Raw genomic sequence first — 25,113 nt, forward strand, 5'->3', positions numbered from 1 at the left:
ACAAAACAATGTTTTTTTTCTTTTTTAATTAAAAAAGACACTAGGATTGTAAAATACAAAGCAAAAAGAAATTGTATTATTTTCTCCAAATCCTTCCATTAGGAATAGTAGCATACTGGTGCAAAGCTATGCAATGGCAATTCCAGACCGAGCAAACGCTGCTTCAGTAACAAGCAGTACTACTACAACCTCTTATACATTCTATTTGTGTTTACTATCGGTGATACGCTCCCGATCTCGGTCTCGTTCCAGTTGCCTTGATCCTTTTGAGTGTTGTGGTTTCCCACTCGGCTGATTGTGGTGGAGATGACTCGTACCTTGACGGTTTCCTTTTGAAATGTCTATCATCGTCATTGGAGTCATAATCTACAGCATTGCTACTACTGCTCTTCCTCCCACCACCACTTGTTGTAGAAACCGCCTTGGCAGTGGCCGATGATGTCTTGTAATCATATCCATTGGAGGATGGTTTGTGATGGCCAGAGGACGTCGGTGCATCAAAAGATATCTTCTATAACACCCCATTTTAGGGGCAAATTATAAGTTTCCAAAACTTATAGTCAGTTTTAGAAAGTGAGGGAAATTTAGGGATCCAGTCTTGAATTTACCTATTTTTCTTATATGTTGAAAAATAAATTCCCCTTCCCTATGTAATCAGTTTTCCCGATTGTTTTTCTCCAAATTTCCTCCCCCGTCGACCTCCTTTGTAGCTCCGATTCTCCATCGTCCGACCACCATTTGTCGATTTGAAACCACCAATAGACTCACCATTGAACGGAGAACAAAACCCGACCTCTATCCAGTCGTGAATCGGCGTTGTTCGCCGTAAAACTCAACCGAAAGTTTAGTCAGTTTTAACTCGATCGTCGTTGGTTTCCGTCGATTTCGGTTGATCCGGCCACCCGTTCATCACACCTCCTACACCATCGGACTCACCATCACCGTACGCTCAAAACCCGACAGAAATCATCTCGCCGTTGTTGCTCCGTCGTCGTCACTCACCGGCCACCGTCAGATAAGTTGGTATGTTTTAAAATTTTACAATCCGTTATGTTTTGATGAAAAATAAACTTGCACGAGACTCCTGAGGTCTCGATCTACAAATCTGAAAAATTTCACGCCGAACCAACAACCGGAGCCACCGCACGCGCCGCCCCCTGAGAGTGGCCATCACCTGTCATCCATTTGAACCGAGCCGAACCGCCTGGAGTGAGCCGTTGACTTTGACTAAAAAAGTTAAAATTTTCAAAAAGTCATATTTTATGTTTTTCGACATCCCGAGTCCGATTTCGTTTGATTTGTTTCGATCCATTTTTTTGCAATTAAGCTCCTTTTTTGATGAAATTTATGTTGTTGTGTATTTGAGGAATTATTGAAAGTTGAATTAAAGATCGAGGGCGTTCGAATGGAATTTAAATGGTCGATCAGTATGGCACAGAATTTGAGGTAATTCATTACTATATTTTCATGCTTTATGGAACATGTTGGTATTGGTAAATGCATGAATAAGAAAATGTTTGATCTCATCTGTATAGTTAGGTAATTCCTACATTCGATATGAATGCGATAAAAAGTTGGTAACTGAATAAAATTCTGATGGCTTGTACAAGAAATTAGAAGTTTGATAAGGAATAATTTCAAGTTCAAAGATTATTTGGAAAAGCATTTAACTCTAGGATCTCTAAATTCTATTTATCCTTGTTAAGAGTTTTAATACCGAAGCTACATGGTTAAGGAATTACGAAAATGCCCTTGAGAGGTAAAAATAGTCCGAGTTGACTCTAAATGAGAAAGTACCTTGAGAATTCGTACCTAACCCGATAAATTACAGATTTAATTATTAAGACCCTGTTTTTGTAAAAAAAATCATGATAACCTGTTGTAACATCTTAGAAGACACTTGACCTGAAAATCTATGAGTTATGAGTAAATACCTGAAGAATAATTTATTGAGGGTGCTCTTTTGTCAGAATTGTTCGAAATGACTGAAATAGATGATAAGTTGAATTAAATAATAAGATCGAACGGAATGAAAGAATTGAAAAATCTTGGATCTGTAAAATGACCAAAAATACCCCTGGAATGGAAATAAATCAAGAATATCCCCAAGCTCAGGAATGATTGGATATCCTCAAGCTCAAAAAGGACTGAATTAATATTGAGCACCAAAATAACCAAAATACCCTTATGGTCTAGAATAAGTAAATGCCTTGGATTAATTAAGAAATTCAAATAAACATGGATGTTGTAATGCTCTTAAAAGTTAAGGAACACAGATTAAGATGATCAACCAGCGCTAGTGCTATTTTAGTAGCTAAATGGCATAGATATCACTTGAATGCTTGTTTGTCTTCTCAAGTTCGGCTCGATGATAATTCTAGAAGTACTCAGCTCAGCTCAACTATAGATCGCATTCGGTAATAAGAAGTGGATATTCGTTAGACAAATCAACCACAAATATCAAATTAAACTGAATGGAAGTATTGTACGTATCTAAATCATTAAAACGACTGAATTACTCTGGAAACTCCGAAGTGACCAAGATAGACTTGACTAATAAATGATTTGTATAAGTCTGGAAACTCTGATGAACGTACAGGATGTACCATATCTATGGGTTATGAACCACAAATCAAATAAGTCGGCATTTCCTGATACCGTTGAAACGTGGAAATGAAATAAAGATATATGGAATTCATGTTCGTCTCCTCAAGATATATTCATCGATGATTCTAAAGATGATCTATGAACAAAAATTGTTTGTATTAAAAAGTGAATACCCTGGAAGGGCAATGAATTGACCATATGACAGGCATCAGTTCTGGGAGTTGTTCAGCTCGAGTTGTTTGATAATCCAATAGATCGACACAAATTATAAGTTCCCTAAATCTTTGTTTCTCCCTTATCAGCTCAAATCACTACGGTCATATATGAAAAACAAGTAACTCAGATGCAAAGGATTCTGAATACCCATTTGGTTCAATTGGACTAAAATCATGTTAATTCAATACATACTCCTGAGATTGTTGAGTAACGGAATCACTCTCAGTAAATTTGAATCTATAATTATTTTGTATAAAGGTTCCTGAACACTTTCCTGACGCACATGAATCATAGTGTGATTATAAAGTATCAACCTTAAATGTCAGATTAGATAGGTTAACAATCGATTCCTTTCAATAGAACCTTGTTCCTGTAATCCGATCAAATTACATCAGTTTCATGTTATCCATTCTGATAACTACCAAGTGTCTCTGAGAAATACTTGGATATCCTAGTGTGTTCCACATGTACTACATGACGGTTTTATATGTTTTTAAATGAGTTTTACCAAAATTATTGATTTACTAGTTTATGAACCATGTCAACATGTTATATGTTTTCCGATTACAGTTTTCACCGAAAAATATGAATTATTCCTGATTTATGACATCATGGAATCTATTGGTTTTATGAACTATGGTTACCTGAAATATGTTATCGAGTTTCCTGTTTTCATTGGAAAATATGGTCCTGATAAATCACATACTAAATATTTTTATGAGACAATACCCGATGTTCTGAATACAATTTATTTTTATATCTGATTTACCGCATATTTCTGATATGATTTCTGGTTACGATATTTTTATACCTGATTTCTGAGTATGGAACATTTTCATATTTTAATGGATTAATTATTGTTTTCACTCCAATACATACATGTTTATTATTGTCATTTGGGGTATGACTAGAGGAAGTATTTTAGGCTCCTTTGCTATGTGCAAGGGTAAGTCCTTATCGTTACCGCAGGCTCCTCTGTTATGTGCAAGGGTAAATCCTTATCGTTATCGCAGGCTCCTCTGCTATGTGAAAGGGTAAGTCCTTACCGTTACCTCAGGCTCCTTTGCTATGTGCAAGGGTAAGTCCTTACCGTTTCCCAAGCTCTTCTTCTATGTGCAAGGTTAAGTCCTTACCGTTACCGCAGGCTCCTCTGCTATGTGCAAGGGTAAGTCCTTACCGTTTCCCAGGTTCCTTTGCTGTATGAAAGGGTAAGACCTTACAGTTTTCCCCAAGTTCCTTTGCTATGTGTAAGGATAAGACCTTATAGTTTCCCAGGTTCCTTTGCTATGTACAAGGGTAAGACCTTATAGTTTCCCAGGCTCTTTTTTTATGTGCAAGGGTAAGACCTTACCGTTTCCCAAGCTCTTTTGTTATGTGCAAGGGTAAACCCTTACCGTTTTTGTATGCTCCTCTGCTTTGTGCACATGGTAAATATATTTTAAACTGCTACTGTTTTAAAAAGATCTGTATATTTTCACTAGTTTTACGGGAACACACTAGCTAACATATTCTGATCTCCTTAACTCAATCATCTGAAATATTTCTCTGAACTGAAATCTTATTGTCTGTTACTACCTGATATATCAGCGAGACCTCAGCTTATCCTGAAAATCTGTAAATGTCTGAACCAATAAGAAAATATATGTCTATTTGTATTTGCACGTTCTTCAGCATCATTTGGTAGTATTGTATTACTGAGCTTCCCAAAACTCACTCTGTTACACTTTTTTTGATTACAAGAATAGTATCAGTACATCTATCGACATCAGTAAGAAAATTCTTCTGGCGTTGCTGGCAGAGAATGGTACATATGATTAGAGGGCATGTAGGTTACATTTTGTTTTATATACAAGTTTGAAAATCTATTTTATTTCTGAATACTGATAAATTTTATTTTGTATTCATAAATTATCTTATAAGTTTACATGTTCTAATAAAAGTTTTAAATTTTTCAAGATCACCCCAGATCGAATCGGGTCACTCGCATTAGTATGAGGGGTTACATCTTCTGTTTCTTGCTAATTTCTTCTTCTGGAAAGCTAATGCGAGAAAACACACTAGGCTTTGACTTCTTATCCGTTCCTGATGTATTAGTCGTGGAAGTTAATTTGTGTGCTTGTTCAGGCTCAAGCTTGGAAGACTCGGAGCAATGATGATGATGGCGATCACTATCACAATCATCATAGTTACGGTCATAATCACGTTCAACGTCACGATGCTGGTCAGCTTTCCTCTTTGAAGGGCGCGGAGGTGCTTCATAGTCCCATAAGGAACGTTCTGGTGAGGTCCTCTCGGATCTGTGCCGAAGATGCTCATGGCAACGATCACCACCTGACATTTGTGGAATAGGCTTCTGCAACAAACAAAACATAATTGAAATGATACATCATCAACAGATCATCTTATTCCTCCTCATGTTACTAATCAGAAATACAAGCTTAAACCGCATAACTCTGACCAACTCTATGGTTTTGTTTGTTTTCTTATAATTGGTTTTTCAGAAAATGTCTCATTTTTCAATGAGATGGTCTATGTAATTTATTTTCCCTGTCAACTAAAATTCCTTTGCATTATCCGAACTTTAATAACTTACGGTTTAATTTTCCGTAAATCATTTTCTAAACTTTTCACTTCAAGCATAAACAATCAAAATATTATCATTTTAATAAAAATATTAATTATTAGATTATATTTATTAATAATATAATATTATATTGTTATTGTTATAATTATATTATTATAATATCTAATATCATACTTTTATTTCAATATTATATTATATTTTTAATATTTTAATAATATTATTATTTTAATAAGTAAATAATATAATTAATAATATATTTTTATTTTAATAAAAAAATAATATAATTTATAATAATTTTGTTTTTAGTAAAATACAATAATTTTAATATTTTTATTTATAAAATTGTAAATATAATATTTTAATAATAATATTTCCATAAATTATTATAATATTTTCAAAATAATATTATTATTTTATTAGTAAATAATATTATTTATTGTATTTGATGTTTATAATAAAGAATTTTTACAAAATTTATCAAGCAGTAAAAAATGAATTGCACATCATCCAAACACCATAAAATGATTTTTCATTTTACAAAATTCATTTTCCAGAGTATGTTTTCCGTGAAACAAACGGACCTTGTATGCTTACCGTTTTTGAAAGAACAAGAAAATGTAGAAACTTCAGTAGGCCTAGACGATTGCTGACATGACAAACAAGAATAAAACAAAGCTAGGAAAAAATGCACATACGGATGGACTTCGGTGACGAAACAGCAGCACTGCTGCTCACTTCCCTACCAAGTTCCCGATCTCTAGACAACTCCCTGCAATAATTTTAGAAATATTAAGTAAACCGTTTCATCCTGTGAATCAATCCCTGTAAACAGTAAGATATTATTCAACACCTTACAAGAAGCCCCTTCCAGGGATCTCAGGACTCGCACACACCTTGTCCCAAGCATAACAAATAAAACTGCCTACAAGCATGAAACAGAACCACAATAATAAGACAAAACAGTTACTCATTGGGTTTCAAAACTGCAACCGCTCCACTTGGCAAAGCGTAAGAGCCATCTGGAGTTGCCATTAGCAATAGCATCGACTTTGGAATGCCAGTTGGAGGCTTCACCCTTTTAATATCATAGTTAGGATCACCATTTGTGGGGCAGTGCTGAATAAAATGCCCTGCATCACAAATTCAATAACCACAGGTTCACCAAAAAGTATAATCTAGGCAAACGAAAAAGGAAAATAAATTCAACATACCAGGCACATTGCAGCGGTGACAAACATAGCCTTGTGGAGGCGTTTTGCGCTCCAATCCTAATCAATATCAATGAGAAAAACAAAAACTGCAGCTCAAGATACTATTTGGAAGAAAGGTTACAGCAATCAAATACCCCACAAAATTTCAAAAACTACTGAGCTAAATGCGAATAAAAGCTATCGCCCTGTCAAGCATAAACAGGTTTACACACGAAACTGCTATTTGTGTGAGAGTTTCAACTGCGACTAATCTCCAGACGCATTGTCCACTGACAAGCTCACACTTAAATGATGCGACTATGGACAAGGCTAGCACAATCACATGCACACACTAAATAGGCAACCACAGAACTAATATCTCACATGCAAAAGCACAAGGCACACTTAAAACAAAATAATAAGTAGCAGAAACGATCAAACTTAAAAATTCCAGAGATAAAACTTCAATATAAAGTGAACATCCCATACACAAAGCAATGCCCCCACCCACAAAGAAACCCCCACCATGATAAACGATGCAATGAAGACAAAAAGGGCATAAGAAAATCACCAAAACCATGTCCGCCCATCCTTCCAAAGCCTCTACCAGGTTCAAAGCCATCTGCACCTTGGCTGCAAGCCCAAACAATTAAGAATGGACATTGCATCAATAGAAGTAACAAAAAACAAAATAAAGAAATAGCATTTATCTCACCGCTGCCAATCCAAGGCAGGAGTATCGATTAAAGCCTTAATCTTTCTTTCCTCATCAGCTTTATCGGTAGGGGGAGCATCAGGAAGTGGATTGCTTGACTGGACTGGCAGCGTTTCAGGGATTGAATACAAATCATTCCAAATTCATCCCATTCTGAGTCTTCAGGCTACAAGTAAAAAGACAAGCCCAGCACAATAAAGTCAATATTCGTAGAAGGCAAATTGGCAACATGAGTAGCGCAAAGACAAACCCATTTTCATCAAGGAAAATATGTCGGAAGCAAAGCTTACATATTTTGGAACAGATGAATCAGCATCCAGGAAGTTACTCTTTTCTGATTGTGCATTCTCAATCTGATCTGCCACCTTCGGCCCGTGAAGCATAAAAAAGTGCAAACCTAGAATTAGGTGTTCTCTCACGCTAGTAGCCACCAAAGGTCAGAACCAACCTAAACACACAACTGATCAAGTTCATGCAGTTAACTGAACCTTAGATACTTGTTTTCTTAACAAGATCACTAAAATTAAAACATTTAAGTTGTTTGGCATCTAAAGGACTAAGATAGTACTCTGGTGTAGCACCAATGGGCATGCGAGGCCTTCCAGATATTCTGAAATTGAAAAGATAAAACAAGTCTATAAAACACTATAGACAAAGGCTATTTCATGAACGGAGACAACTGCTAAAAGTTTATCTTAATTCTTAACATCAAATGGAAGATTTGGCGGTGCTCCTAACTGATATTTTTATGATAGATTTAACGAAAAATAAGAATTTGAATGCATTGAGCAAAGACCAACCTTCATTAGTTTGGGCATTAGTGACAACGAGGTCGAAGTTTGTACCCCTGCCCAAGTGCTTTGATTAAAATATTTTTTTCTTTCAAAGTACCAATACTTAGAAACGGACCATCTATGTACATTGAATCAAAATCTCTCGCACTTTTAAATTTGTAATAAACAACCATTTTTTACGTTTGTTTCCTAGAGAAAACAGTAATAATAAAAATAATAATGATAATAATAATTTTATTAAAAAAACAAGAAAATTATGAACTTTTTATTGGGCATAGATGAGTCCTTTTCTTTCCCTTTTGTAAATTTAATATTGCCAAGATGCAAAATTGCAGCAACCACTCGAAATATGTCATTCTTTGTCAACCAAATATACAAAAGACAGAGAAATCACCCAAAGCTAAAGACAAAATGAGGGCACCCTATAAAGACAGAGAAACCACATTCTAAAAATAAGAATTTGCACAATATAGAGTGCAATCAAATTAACACAATATAAAGTCCTGAAATTGTTTTAGTTATAACTTCATAGAAACTACTAAAAGTTGTGCAATTATTCAAATTCAAAGCATTCCAGAACAACAACCTAAGCCACAAGCATCCATATTGCAACAAATCACAGTTTAGATAAAGAAAAAAATACAATAGACTCCAACAGATTCCAAAACAACAACATTGCCAGCACATTCAAAACAACAACATGATCCAAAAACAGCTCCAAACAACATGATCCAAAATCCACTGCATGTTTAAAGAAAGACATCCAATTAAAAAATTAATCAATATAACTATTATTAAAAAAACTGCCAAATAAAAATATGATACCAAATCAACAACTAATCAGACTCCGCATCAGATTGCTCTTCATTTAGTTGCGGGATTGGGACAAGATCTACAAATTTTTAAAATATAACCAATTAGTATGACTAAAAATTAAGTAAAAAATAAATACACTACTATGAGGTACAATAAAAATACCTAGCTCAAGCTTTTCTAAATCCTCCATGAGCTCTTCAACATCAGTTGATATTGGGGAGGATTAACACCAATTTTGGGTGCAAATCAAAGCTTCAACGGTCTTTGGTGTAAGAGAGCTCCTATAACAGTTAAGCAATCTACCTCCTGTGCTAAAAGTAGACTCTGAAGCAACAATAGACACAGGTATGGCCAAAACATCTCTAGCTAATTAACTAAAATTGAGATATCTGGTAGAGTTTACTTTCCATCAATTCAAAATGTCAAAATTAGGACTGCTTTTCTTCTCCAATGCCTCCATAAAATACAAGTCTACTTCAATTTTATTCAAATTCTCACGAAGATCCATGTCTTTTTCAAACTCAACAGCAAGTTCATCATCAATTGAATCAATGTTTATCGTTCTTTTTTCATTATATGATTGAACACGAGTTTCAAGCTGCCCTTAATTAGCAAAAAACCTATACTTCTCAAACATTTCATACAATTCCTCTTTCACCTTTTGACTCATAAATTCAGCAATATCTTGCTCATAAATCTTTCATTCCCCACTCAACAAAGCAAAACTTATTATGAGGATCAAGCACCACGACAATAAAAGTCAACATATTCATATTTTTCATATTCCCCCAAAACTTATCATATTTAACTTTCATTTTTTCAATCATCATTCCAAACATTAGATCACAACTTTCTATCATTTTTTTAATGTAATCAAAGCCAAAACATGTTCATTCAAATATTGGGAAGAGGTAATATATTTTGTACCTGAAACTTTTTCAATTATATCAAAAAAATCTTCAAGAATTTAATAAGGCATATTGCAGTTTCCCAATCTTCATTATTTGGAATACCACCTTGCAGCATCACATATTCAACACATTTTTCCCCCAATCACTTAAACGTCTTTTGGAACTTTAAAACACTTTCAAGCATCAAGTACGTGGAGTTCCACCTAATAGGCACATCTAATTGCACAATACTTTTATCTTGTAGCTTAGCTTCCTTAATACAACTTCTAAACTTATCCATGCGACCAAGAGATGCACGGACATATCTAACTGCATTTCTAATTTTACTCTTTCAATCCATCTTGAACCACAAGATTCAAGATATGAGCACAACACCTAACATGCATATGTTCTCCCTTTAGAGGATGTGTACTCTAATCCTCCATTCTACTTTTCAAATAAGAGATTGCAATATCATTAGAGCTAGCATTGTCAACTGTGATAGTACAAACTTTACCTATTTCCAAACTCTCTAAGCATTTTTCAATTTTTCTACCAATTGTCTCCCTTAATTTGACAAAAACTTAGAATCTATGCAACTTCCAATTTTCATCAATAAAATGTGCAGTGAGACAAAGGTAATTCATATTTTGAACAGAAGTCCAGCAATCAGTTGTGAGAGATACACCTTGATGTGTGTGATTAAACAAACTTTTCAATTTTTGTTTCTGACTTATGTAAAAACTCCAACAATCCCTAGCAGTTGAAATCCTCCCCGGAATTGGTAGCTTAATTTGCACATTACTCATAAAGTAACGAAATCCCTCCCCCTCAACAAACTTAAAAGGCAATTCATCCACAATTATCATTCTAGCTAGTGCTTGTCTACATGCATCAACATCAAAATGAACACTAGTCAAAACATTGCTACCTCCCTGCCCATCTTCCTTTTTCAATTGTTGAAAGGAAAGTACTGTGCAACCTAAGCTACCAATTCCGGGAAGGATTTCAGCTGCTAGGGATTGTTGGAGTCATTACATAAGTGAGAAACAAAAATTAAAAAGTTTGTTTAATCACACACATCAAGGTGTATCTCTCACAACTGATTGTTGGACTTCTGTTCAAAATATGAATTACCTTTGTCTCACTGCATATTTTATTGATGAAAATTAGAAGTTTCATAAAAGGATTCTAAGTTTTTGTCAAATTAAAAATCATAAGGGAGAGACAATTGGTAGAAAAATTGAAAAATACTTAGAGAGTTGGCAAATAGGTAAAGATTGTACTATCACAGTTGACAATGCTAACTCTAATGATGTTGCAATCTCTTATTTGAAAAGTAGAATGGAGGATTGGAATACACATACTATAAAGGAAGAACATATGCATATTAGGTGTTGTGCTCATATCTTGAATCTTGTGGTTCAAGATGGATTGAAATAGTGGAATTCTTCAATTAGTAAAATTAGAAATGCAATTATATATGTTCGTGCATCTCCTGGTCGCATGGATAAGTTTAGAAGTTGCATTAAGGAAGCTAGGCTACAAGATAAAAGTATTGTGCAATTAGATGTGCCTACTAGGTGGAACTCCACGTACTTGATGCTTGAAAGTGCTTTAAAGTTCCAAAAGGTGTTTAAGAGATTGGGGAAAATGTACTGAATATGTGATGTGGCAAGGTGGTATTCCAAATAATGAAGATTGGGAAACTACAAGATGCCTTGCTAAATTCTTGAAGATTTTTTTTTATACAACTGAAAAACTTTCAGGTACAAAATATGTTATCTCTTCTCAATATTTCAATGAACATGTTTTGTCTTTGATTACATTCAAAAAAATGATAGAAAGTGGTGATCTAACGTTTGGAATGATGATTGAAAAAATGAAAGTTAAATATGATAAGTATTGGAGGAATGTGAAAAATATGAATATGTTGACTTTTGTTGTTGTGGTGCTTGATCCTCGTAATAAGTTTCGCTTTGTTGAGTAGGGAATGAACAAGATTTATGAGAAAGATATTACAGAATTTATGAGTCAAAAGGTGAAAGAGGAATTGTATGAAATATTTGAGAAGTATATGTTTTTTGCTAATCAATGACATCTTGAAACTTGTGTTCAAGCATCTAATGAAAAAGAAAGATAAACATTGATTCAATTGATGATGAACTTGTTGTTGAGTTTGAAAAAGACATGGATCTTCGTGAGAATTTGAATAAAAATGAAGTAGACTTGTATCTCATTGAGGCATTGGATAAGAAAATCAATCCTAATTTTGACATTTTGAATTGGTGGAAAGTGAACTCTACCAAATATCTCATTCTTGGTCAATTAGCTAGAGATGTTTTGGCCATACTTATGTCTATTGTTGCTTCAGAGTCTGTCTTTAGCACAGGAGGTAGAGTGCTTAACTGTTATAGGAGCTTTCTTACATCTAAGACCGTTGAGGCTTTAATTTGCACTCAAAATTGGTGTCGATCCTCCTCAATATCAACTGATGTTGAAGAGCTCGTGGAGGATTTAGAAAAGCTTGAGCTAGGTATTTTTATTGTACCTCATAGTAGTGTATTTGTTTTTTACTTAATTTTAAGTCATACTAATTGGTTATATTTTAAATATTTGTAGATCTTGCCCCAATCCTGCAACTAAATGAAGAGCAATCTGATGCGGAGTCTGATTAGTTGTTGATTTGGTATCATATTTTTAATTGGCAATTTTTTTAATAATAGTTATATTGATTATTTCTTTTAATTGGATGTCTTTCTTTAAACATGCAGTGGACTTTGGATCATATTGTTTGGAGCTGTTTGGAGCTGCTGTTGTTTGGAGTTGTTTTTAGATCATGTTACTGTTTTGAATGTACTGTCAGTGTTGTTTTGGAATCTGTTGGAGTTTATTGTATTTTTTTCTTTATCTAAACTGTGATTTGTTGCAATATGAATGCTTGTGGCTTGAGTTGCTATTCTAGAATGCTTTTAATTTGAACAATTGCACAACTTTTAGTAGTTTCTATGAAGTTATAACTAGAACAATTTCAAGACTTTATATTGTGTTAATTTGATTGCACTCTATATTGTGCAAATTCTGATTTTTAGAATATAGTTTCTCTGTCTTTATAGAGTGCCCTCATTTTGTCTTTATCTTTGGGTGGTTTCTCTGTCTTTTGTGTATTTGTCTTTTGTATATTTGGTTGACAAAGAATGACATATGGACAGACCAAATGGAAGGCACATTGTGCTTCAATGCTTTGATATTTTGTCCTCCACCATTGTCCAAGAAGCAATATTTCGAGTGGTTGTTGCAATTTTACATCTTGACAATATTGAATTTACAAAAGGAAAAGAAATGGACTCATCTATGCCCAAAGATGAAAAATCTTGGTTCCATCTACAAACTGCTGATGAACTATTAATGTGAGAAAACTTTACAAGCTTGCATTTGTTAAAATATATATTCTTTTTGTAAACTTCACAAGCTTGCATTTGTTAAAATATATATTCTTTTTGTAAACTTCACAAGCTTGCATTTGTTAAAATATATATTCTCTTTACTTTTGTTATACATATGCTTTTTTTATGAAAAAAATTCAAGAAATATTTTGAAAAATTAGAATTAAAAAACCGCACAAATCCAAACAGAATCAAGCCGCACTTAATTGGATCGGATCAGATTTTTTTTTTAGAAACATACAAACCGATCAAAACCGCAAACATTTATACTTTCGGATCGGATGAATTTTTAGCCAAAAACCGATCCAAACCAACCGCGAACACCCCTAATCATACCGAGTGTAGAAATATACTAACTGAAAGTGGCTTACCCCGAACACTGCTCTTCTTATTGGACCATTGTATTTGATTTGAACAACGATGGAAGTGGTAAGGGCCGCAATGCGTGACATATCAACTGCCAATACCTCTCCCACCTCAAGATTTTTCTGCACAACTAGCAAAAGAAAGAAGCCCACAGAATCCCAATGGTCAGTTACCTATGCATACAAATTTATAACTTCAATAGTTTACTGCATGTAACAAAAGGAATATACTATCAACGGTTGGTTAAGCAATAAGGAGTTTTTTCCCTCTTTCTATTAACATTTCTGGAAGGGAAGACAAGAACAAGTTCATAAAAAAAATAGAAAATAAACATGCTCCTTCATGACCTGCAATGTGCTATCTTTCAAATTCAAGCAACTTAAAAGATGTACAAAAGAAAATTTACATACCAGATCCACCAGCAAGGATAAATGCAAGCCCCTGGCCAGATAACTTCTGTCTAAGAAATCCCTGCAATGCCAGCAACACATCCATCAAATAAACAGATACACACAGCTTAAAGAAACTGAGGAATAAACCAAAGAAACAGAAAAACTGAAATACATCTGAAAAGATCTTTGAACGCAGCTAGTGTATGCATCTAAGAGAAGAATAAAAAATCATAAAATATTTATGTATCTTATTCTTATGTCACCTCTACACCAGTTACAACATTCCGTGGCCGCTGATCAACTATATTATTAACCTTCACATCATTGATGGAGCAAAGAAACGCATCTGGCTACAAAACAAGTTTACAAGATGGCGTAAATATTCCAAGATAATATTGCAGTAAAAATGAATTTCCACGAGCAAGTCAGCTACCTGACATAAATGCCCTCCACCGAACATTGCTAAATCAATCTGCAAAAAAAACATGAACAAACAACATAAAACTCAAAGTTGGCACTAACAAAACCACAATTTGGTACCACAAAACACTCAAACTTGACAAGTGCTATAAATAAGTAAATAAAAAGTTGTTAGAATTTGAAACACAAACCGGAAGAACCCTTGCAAGAGAAGGTGCAGCAATTCCAACAAATCCATCACTTGGACCATTATTGCGAAGAGTAATACTAGTTATACTCTAGCCAAAAAGCCACTGCCACATGCCTACCTCATTTTCAGGGACAAAAGTATTTTCCATTTCAATGGACCCAGACATGAAGCACATGGTGCCTGCATTTTGTAACAATTCAACACAACTTTGGATGAATTAAAGTCTCCAAGATAACAAGAAATAACTAACATAATGCAGCAAGCCAATCATCTTATTGATCAAGCAGCTCTCCTTACTGCTCTTCAGCAGAGGATCTAATGTGATTGTAACTATAAGCAAAAACAATAGGTTACGAGTAATGTGATTGTAATTATAAGCAAAAACAATAGGTTACGAGTAGATAATTTAATGGTAAAGTAACTTCTCCATTTTATCGAACTTTTGACACTTCTTGTCACTATTTGTACACAATATATTCTTTGCAATAGGAAGCTGTAGCCTGTAGCATTTCAAATTGTAGATTATAGAGCTTAACTCCTACCCTAGCATCCAACAATATACTTATCATAATACTTATGATCACAAAAATACTACAATGGTGATGAAGCCCTGCACCATGATAGCATCAATATCATATTCCTATTTTAAAACATAAAACTATAGTAGTATTAACCTAACCAAGGAATACAACAGAGACCAAATAACCTACCGGGTTTTGCAATAACCTTTTCTTGTGGCTTCAGCATTATCTGGAAAATGAAAGAGACATTGCCAATAATTTTTTAAAAGAAGTTTCATAATTACAGGTACAAGATCATATGGTTAAATTAAAAGAAAATTCTTTGATAAAAGCTAGGAAGTATCTGAACTATTTGAGCTTCACCACCCAATATCTGAAATGGGTTCACATCATCTTGCGGACTCTACATGAATTTATACCAATAAGAAATTATTACATACAGATACGCACATGCTGAGACATTTAAACTACACAACATTATCAATCTAGTTTCATCGGTAAACTGTTTCCCCAATTCGGCATTCAAGATAGCTGCTCTCACACTTTGATCACAGCAGTCTGAACAAGCTTCTTTACAAGTTGATTACGAACGGAGCAATTTCAAGATAAATGGAATCAAAATCAACTCTCTTAAGGAGACCCCTATTAAAATTCTTCAACAATGCTAGATCAAATGAAAAAGTAAAGCCTAAATTCCATTAAGATTTCACGCCACTTGTCCAAGCAGCAATATTCAATTTCCTAGTGAATTTACTTTTTTTCTCATGAAACAAGCAAAAATTCAGTGAAAGAGTTGAGTACAAAGGAATTTTTGTAAAGAATGTTACCTGATACACGTAGGGTTGAAAAGTGTAAGAGACAAAAATAGAAGAGGGGAAGAAATAGAGAAGAATTGCAGATTTAGGGAAGAAAATAGAATAAGAACGGTAGAGAAGAAGCATAATGGTAGAGAGAAAGGAAGCCAAACACTTTCATTCATCATATTTCTCATACAATTCCAAGGCAAAACGTATTATATTAATAACCTATAAAGCCCAAAACCCAAAAGCCCAGTATATATTTATTTATTTGTAAAATGACCCGTTGCAAAAAGGAGTGCAGAAAAAGGGCGCGGCCATGGACGACGAGGTCTCGACTTTGAAATTAAACTCTTCTATTTCGAGACTTAATCAGACTTCAACACTTTAATCACAAAAATTCATAACGGAAAAAAATTAAAAAAAAGAAAGGGAATTGGTTGCTCTTCATTAGTTCTTATTAACGTAGGTGATCTGGGAATTAAATAGGTGGAGACTTGAATTACCAAATTAGCCATGATATCTTCTGACGTTGTAACAATGCGCGGGAGAAAGAATGTAACTCGTTGGCTTTTTAGTCATCCAATTTGATCTTGCCGGTAGGGTAAATTATACTAGAGACTATTTTTTTATTTTGACCACTATTTTTAAATTCATTTCAATTAGGTCACTTAATTATTTAAATGCATTGAATCAGACTACTAGTTGTTAACATTTAACGAAAATGTTGACATGACAATTAATAAAAATAATATAATTACACGTTCGATCTTCAATATTTATACATTCTATTATTTTGGTCATAATTTTATTAATTTTAAATATTTATTTTATGTTGTCGAATAGGTACCACCCTTTTAAAGAGCAAAACATTGTAAACATATATTTTTGCAGCCAAAGAAGACTTGAACCAATAACCTTTCCTCTCCCTATGCACACCTAAGCCATCAAGCTAGCCATGCATTTGATAATATTTTACAACATTCATTTATTAAGTTTTAAAGTGAAGACAATTAGATTAAGGAAAATAAATTGAAAGGAAATTAAGGAGGCAGCTATAAGGGTTCAAACTTGGGTCTTCAAGAACAATATAGCATGCTTCTACCTCTAAATCAACACTAATATATGGTTCAAATTTTACAATATACTGAATGTATTTTGTATTAAAAGAAAAGCAATAAAATAAATCTAACTTTCATTTTTTAGAGAACATATAAGCACCAAAATTATTTAAACAAATTTAACTAATGGTTTATAAATATGTACATTTCATATATTTTAAAAAGTTAATATAAAAAATGGCTATCCATTTTTCCCATATGTATGGGGTAAGGGGGAGGTAAGATAGTAGGTTACCCCCAACATCAGGTTGAGAGCAACTTCCGTAAGAGACCTCCGAATTATGAAATGCCCTCCGTGGGACTCGATCCCACGACCTCAAGATTAAGAACCTTGTGCTCTGCCAACTAAACTAGATGGTCATTTGTTTAAAATATAGTTAATATAAGATTTAAAATAAAAATAAATTTAGTATCTTAAAATTATTACATCAAAGTTTGAATTCAAATTTTAAACAATATTAATTTTATATATAATTAAAGTATAATTTTATTTTTTAACATAATTAATAATTTTTATATTTTTAATTTTTTATATATAATCATTAAATAATATTAAAATTATTAATTATATTAAAATATAATTTTATGATTATATATAAAGAAATTACATAAAAAAGTAAATATAATTTAAAAATATAAAAATCAAAATTTTTCTTTTTATTTAAAAACATAATTTAATGATTATATTTATATATAATATTATAAATTTTAATCGAATATTGGATTTGATATAATAATTATGGTGCTTGCAATCTCTAACAAATTTAAATCCCTTTATGTTATTTGCCTTGATAAAAACAAATTATATGTAAAAGGCTGAGAACAGGTCGTCTAGTCTAATGGTTTATGCATGCATTAAGGCAACCAATGGTCATTGTTTCGATCCTCTCCAACTGCAGACTGGAATTTGACAATTTTTTCATTAGGGGTAGTGACACGTGTCATACATGACACAAAATAAATTAAAATAAATATTTAAAATTAATAAAATACGTTCCAATTTAATCGTGACATGTCTCATCATTTAATTAGATATTAAAATATTATTAAATTAAAATTATGATCAAAATAATAGAATATATAAATATTAAGAGTCGGAAGTGTAATTATACCATTTTTATTAATTTTTATGTAAGCACTTCCGTTAAATGTTAATGATCAGTGACCTGATTAAATGTATTTAAATAATTAGATGACCTAATTGATAATAATTTAAAAATAATAGTCAAAATAAAAATAGGCTATAGTTAGGTGGTACTGTTATAGTTTACCCCTTGTCGGTATTGGGTCATTTGATGACACGGTGTCATGTTATTGGCTGAAGTTTCAAGTATCTCTGTGTTTCGAATGTTTGACATCATGGCAAGAGGAGAGGTTCTAACTTCTCATAGCCACGTCGAATTATCTGATATATAATCATTACGGTAAACTACAACTATGGTCACCTAATTTTTAAGATATTCACATTTTGGTTCTTAAAATAAACAAACTCATCTTAGGGGCCGTTTGTTTACTGTTGAATGGAACCATTCAGCGCTGAATGTTGAACCGTTCAGCATTCAGTGTGTTTGATTCTCACCTCTGAATGAAGACTATGCTGAATGAAACAGTAAAACACTGCTGAATAATTCAACATTAAAGTACATTCTAATCATTAAGCACCCGGTATTTTACCATAATACCTATTTTTTCACATGTTGTCTTATTAAACAATCATATCTTATAATATAATAAATCATTATGAAGGTAAAAATGAAAATATTCATAATTCAGATTGTACATTCAGAACCATTATCAAACAACATGTCACATTCAGAGCCAATTCATACAGAGCCTTTGAATCATTCAGGCCATTGAATCATTCAGCGCTTAATCATTTTATTTTATCAAACAACCCCTTAGTCACATTTTTAATATATAATATAAATATATTATATAATTTTAAATAATTTTTTTATTAAATAAAACTCTTACCTACATATGTGAAAAAGAATATATATGTTAGAGAGAATCATTTAAAATGAAATAGATCAATATTATAATATTATAAATAGTGATATTTAAATTTAAATAAAAATTCAAATTTAAATAAATATATTAAATTCAACTCAAATTCAAATTTCATAATTTCAGCTTGATTCAAAATTTTATTAAATAAAATTTACTTGATAAAAGATACTTGCAAACTCAGTTAACCTGAATTTTTTTCATCAACTCGATCAAATACTCAACCCTAATGATGCCCACCAATTCCAATTTTCGTATAATTAATTACTTCAACACGTCTAACTAGAATATAAAAGCCAAAAAATGACCATGCTTCAAGCATCATTTGTAACATTCCAATCATCGGGCCAGTGACCAAAATGTAAGAATTTCTAAACTCAGTGTTTGAATTAGAATAAATTTGTAAACTCAAGAATTTATAGTGAAATTTATGTGTAGAGTTTAATGGAAATTTTGGTTTAATGAAGAGGGAAATATGGTCTTTTTCTAAAGGGTTTTTATCCTCCTTTTATTGGAAATGTGCACGTGGGTATGAGAAGCAAGAAAATTAATTCTGGAACAATTTACTTCTCTTTCCTTCTTCTACGTGAGCTCCCTCTTCAAAGGTAAGAATGTGAATTTTTCAGTTGTACTTTAATCTTTGGGTTGATAATGGAAGTTCGGGTAGTATATAAGCTTAAAGAAAGCTTATATTGCATCAAAACAACCATATGAGTGTTTTAGAGATGGATTTGTAAAATGGGTTTTTAGATGAAATTTTGTTATGGAGTAGTTTTTGAAGTTTTAATGAAATATTTGACTTGTCAATAGGTTAATTAAAGGGTTAGGAGTGTTAGAATTGGTTAATAACATGGTTGAAATCTTTGTATGATTTGAAGATTCAAGTATTAAAATGAAAATTTTAGATGTTTGAGTAATAAATGTTTACAAGTTGGTTTGGAAGTATAAATGTGAGTTTATAAGCTTAAAGTATGTGTTTTGGAGAGTATTGGGAGGATTTTTGGGTGATTTTCGGGATGAAAATGGCCATTTTGAGCTTAGGGTATCGGTACCTTGTAGAGGTACGGATACCTCATGGGTTAAATATGAATAATTGTAGAGGGTTGTAACGATACATGTTGATATAGGTATCGATATAGTAAGGGTAGTATCGATACCTGAAGGATGGTATCGATAGCCTTAAAACATCGAATGTTAAATTGGTATCAGTACCTTGAGGAGGTATCGATAACCTTGAAGCATCGAACCTTATTTCGGTATTGGTACATGCGGATGTATCGATACTCTTAAAGGGTGGTATCGGTACCCTTAGGGTGGTACCGATACCTTCAAGCATGAAATGAAATATAGGGTTTCTTACATCTCAAGTTATTATGATTCGATATAATTGAGTTAAATAACGATATTGATTTTAGACTGTTTTGGTGCAGTGATTGAACGTTATTGATTTCCAATCATCTTGACAATTTGATTATCGATTCGAAATGATTTGGATTAGACTTTAGTGATACAAAGGTGAGTGCAACTTCTATTTCTCGAAATAGAATTGAGGAAGTCTTGCGATAAGCCAACCACCGTGTTTTCGATCAAAAACTTTATATTCATTTTATGATTTCAATGTTGTATTTAATTTACATTATGCAAACTATGTTTTATGATTATATGTTATAAGTGAATGTGAACTTTGAACCAGTGAATGTGAACAAACTCTATGAGAATGAAATTATGTGAATAAGAAATACTTTGAATAAGGATTAAACAATATTATGTGATTAATAGCCCAAAGTATATGTACGAGGATTAGAGGTATAGTTGGCATGCCAAGAGTCGAGGGTCTATGTGGTCCTTCGAGATAATTATGTGGTCTTACGGGACAAATATGTGTCACTTTATTACAACCCTATATGGTCCTTCGGGACAAATATATAGCACTTCGGTGTAAATTACGAGCTGTGGTGACAGTATTAGTGTACAACCTCATAGTACTTAAATACCTAGCGTTCTTAATAGTATACTTAGGCATTTGGAACAAAGACATACTAAGTGAAACTATTAATAAGAATATTTTGATACGAAAAATAATGAAAACTCTTTATAAAATATTTTGAAAAGAACAAATACGATTTTGCTTACTAAGTTAGCATTATTAGTTTTGCCTCACTAAGTCATCGATTTAGCGTGTGTTTTCTCACGCGTAGGTTGGAAGAAAACTGAAGATTGATTTGGGTTGAGGATATCATACACTTCAGAAGATCATATCAGAACAAATTAAATGTAGGTTTTTTTTCATTTTGTAAACATTTGGCATGTAATATACGTTTAATTTTAAATGCTATGGTCAATTTTGTAAACTTATATATATTTTGTATGTTGTAAACTCTTACTTTTGGTTATCTATGTGAATTATTAAGATTTTATGTGAAATGATTTTCTATTTAGAATAATATTATTTTCTTTATCTTGATTGGAATAATAAATTTTAAATTTATTCCTATTTGTGAATTTCTTATGTTTTGAAAATTCAAATGTGACACATCGAATTCGTATCTGGGTCAGGGGTGTTACATTTAATGGTATTAGAGCTATGGTTTAAGTGGTTTTAAGTTCAAAATAAAGTCGTTTTGGTTTTAAAAAGTGTACATGCCAATTTTTAATAAAGTCTTTCTGATCTGATAAGGGATCAATATGTTATCCTCACTAATACTTTTAGTAATTGATTTTAATAGATGTCGAACTTTGAAGGCTCCCGAAGTGATGCGGGAGATAGGATGAAGGAGAGTAGTAACTCACCTGCCCCCGAGGAGGTCGGGTAAGGAGCAGACATAGCCTGAAGTGCATGTTCAAGATCAGGGGATGTTCTTTCAGACGTTGGACGCGATCTTGGCGCGTTTCCAACCGTCTGCCTCCTCAGTCCCTAAGATGAATGTCCCTAAAGAGCTAAGAAGCTTTGGAGCACCATAATTTAGGGGAGAAGAAGAAGAATGTCCAGTTATTGCAAGTATGTGGTTTCATGACTTGAAGGTTATGTTAGAGAATCTCCATTGTTCTGAAATGGAGAAATTGGATGGTGCAGTTTCTCTATTAAAAGGGCAAGCTAGAATTTGGTGGTCGAACATGACTATGAGAGCTTCAAGGGATCAGGTGATTTGATCATTCTTTCTGGAGGAGTTTAAGAACTAATATATAGTGGATCAATTAATCTGGTAGCTGAAGCATGAATTTATGAGCTTAAAGCAAGGGAATCGCAAGGTGTATGAGTTTGAGTGCAAATTTAACAAGTTGAGTCGATTTGCTGCAGAGCTAGTTCCTACAGAGAAAGACTCATATGATTGGTTTGTGGAAGGGTTAAGACATCGATTAAAAGAGTTATTATTGGCACTTAACCTCTCTTCATTCCAAGAGGTTTTAAACCGAGCTAAAGCTTTAGAACGAGCTCAAAATGAAAGGTTTGTGGTGCAGCGGACGCAATGGAATAAAAGATCTGGTGCATCATCCGGTTCTTCGTAATCAAAGAAGAGTAGAGGTTTAAGTTCTCGACCTCAAAGCAGGACAGAATCTGAAGCATCCTCCGGTAGAGGATAAAATCTGAGAAGAGCAAGACAAGCTTATTCAGTGGAATCTGGAGTAGATAAGCAAAACAATGTCAGCACTGTGGGAAAAACCATAGTGGAGTATGCAGACGGGTTTTCGGATCTTACTTTAAATGTGGAGAGGAAGGGCATTTTATTCGAGATTGCCCAATGATGATTGGAGAGCCTGCCCAGACAGAGAGATATATGGCTACACTAGTGAGAGAAAGCGGTCGAGGAAGAGAAATGAATCAATCCGAGTCTACTGCTCAACCTGAAGTGCATTCTACCACTCGGGTTTACAATTTGAAGACCAGTGAAGATTGTGATGGCCCAGAAATCATTGCATGTACTTTTCAGATAGCTGATAAATTTGTCTTAGTTTTGATTGAATCGCGATCAAATTATTCATATGTCAGTAGTAAATTGGTTAAAGAATTGAGCCTTCCATTAGAACCTATTCGTAGTGAGATAATTGTGATGAATCCATTAGGAAATAGTGCTCTGGTGAGACAAGTCTGTAAAGGGTGTCCCATAAGGATTCAGGGAATTGAATTCCCTGTTAATCTAATTGAATTACCCTTTGATGAATTTGAGGTTATTCTGGGGATGGACTGGCTTTATCATTATTATGCCAACTTAGATTACTGACTTAAGCAAGTGCAGTTAACAAGTATTGAGAGATTGGAAATTAGTGTGGTCAGCGAAAAAATCCATCCTTTAGCTAATGTGATATCGGTGATGTCAGCTCAGAAGTTGATGTTGCAACGATGTCAAGCGTACATTGCTAATGTAATCGATACAAGAGTTAAAGAAAGTAAGCTTGAAGATATTCCGACATTCAGAGAGTTTCCAGACGTATTTCTGGATGATTTGCGTAGGTTACCTCCAGATAGGGAGGTTGAGTTTCAGATTGAAGTGATGTCGGGATCAACACTGATTTCAATGGCTCCGTATAGGATGGCCCCAAAAGAGTTTAAAGAGTTAAAGGCTCAGTTACAAGAGCTTTTAGATAAAAGATTCATTAGACCTAGTGTGTCTCATTGGGGTGCTCCAGTGTTATTCGTAAAGAAGAAAGATGGTTTAATGAGCATCTGTATAGATTATCGCTAACTTAACAAGGTGACCATAAAGAACAAGTATCATCTTCCGAGGATAGACAATTTATTTGATCAACTCAAGAAAACGACAGTGTTTTCAAAGATAGATTTACGCTCTGGGTATCATCAGCTGAAAATTCAAGATAAAGATGTTCCTAAAATGGCGTTTAGGACTCGATATGCTCATTACGAATTTGTAGTAATGTCATTCGGGTTAACCAATGCACCTGCAGCTTTTATGGACCTGATGAATAGAGTTTTTCAACTGTACCTTGATCAGTTCATGGTCGTCTTTATTGATGACATCTTAGTGTATTCTAAGTCGAAAGAGGAGCATGATGTCTATCTTCATGTAGTTCTTCAAACGTTGCGAGATAAGATGCTTTATGTAAAGTTTTTCGAATGTGAGTTTTGGTTATCGGAAGTGGTATTTTTTGGACATGTGGTTTTTGTTGAGTGAATTTAGGTAGACCCATAAAAAGTTAGAGATGTGTTAGAATGGGAGATTCCGAAAAATATGTCGGAAGTTCGAAGTTTCTTGGGTCTCGCAGGTTATTATCGGAGGTTTGTCAAGAACTTTTCGATGATATTTCTGCCTTTAACCAAATTATTAAGAAAAGATATACATTTTGAATGGACTCTTGATTGCCAGAAGAGCTTTGAAACATTGAAGAAAGTTCTGACTGAAGCTCCAGTGTTGGTACAACCAGAATCAAACAAGGATTTTACGATTTTCAGCGACGTTTCCCATAATGGTTTGAGTTGTGTTTTGATGCAAGATGGGAAGATAATTGCTTAAGTTTCGAGACAGTTGAAGCCACATGAAAAGAATTACTCGATGCATGATTTGGAGTTAGCAGTTGTGGTCTTTGCATTGAAAATTTGGCGGCACTATTTGTATGGTGAGTGTTGCTACATCTTCACGGATCACAAGAGTTTGAAGTATTTGTTGACTCAAAAGGAGTTAAATTTTTGGCAAAGAAGGTGGATGGAATTTTTAAAAGATTATGATGCGATCATTGATTATTATCTAGGGAAAGCTAACGTAGTAGCAGATGTTCTTAGTCGGAAGACTTTTACCGCTTTGTATAGTTTAGACGCTAGAATAAAGTTAAAAGAAAATGGTGCATTGATGGCTGAGTTATGGTTAAAACCATTGTTGTTAGATTGGATCAAGGAGTTGCAAAAGAAAGATGATAAGTGTTTTGCTTGGTTTGATCGAGTAGAGAAATGTGGACTTAAGAACTTCGAGGTTAAGTCAAATGGGTGTTTATATTTCAAAAATCGGGTGTATGTCCCTAATGATTTTGAGTTGAGACGAGATATTTTGTATGAAGCACATTGTAGTCCCTTAACATTGTACCCAGGAGGA

At 33.6% G+C, this 25,113-nt stretch overlaps 2 pseudogenes; both read right to left on the minus strand.

The window, feature by feature from the left end:
• Positions 1-214: 214 nt before the first annotated feature.
• Positions 215-7,931, minus strand: LOC120114220 (annotated as a pseudogene).
• A 5,653-nt stretch (positions 7,932-13,584) lies between these two features.
• Positions 13,585-15,505, minus strand: LOC120114221 (annotated as a pseudogene).
• Positions 15,506-25,113: the final 9,608 nt, after the last annotated feature.

Source organism: Hibiscus syriacus, unplaced genomic scaffold, assembly GCF_006381635.1.
Source record: "Hibiscus syriacus cultivar Baekdansim isolate YM2019G1 unplaced genomic scaffold, ASM638163v2 tig00110221_pilon, whole genome shotgun sequence".
Classification (NCBI taxonomy): domain Eukaryota; kingdom Viridiplantae; phylum Streptophyta; class Magnoliopsida; order Malvales; family Malvaceae; genus Hibiscus; species Hibiscus syriacus.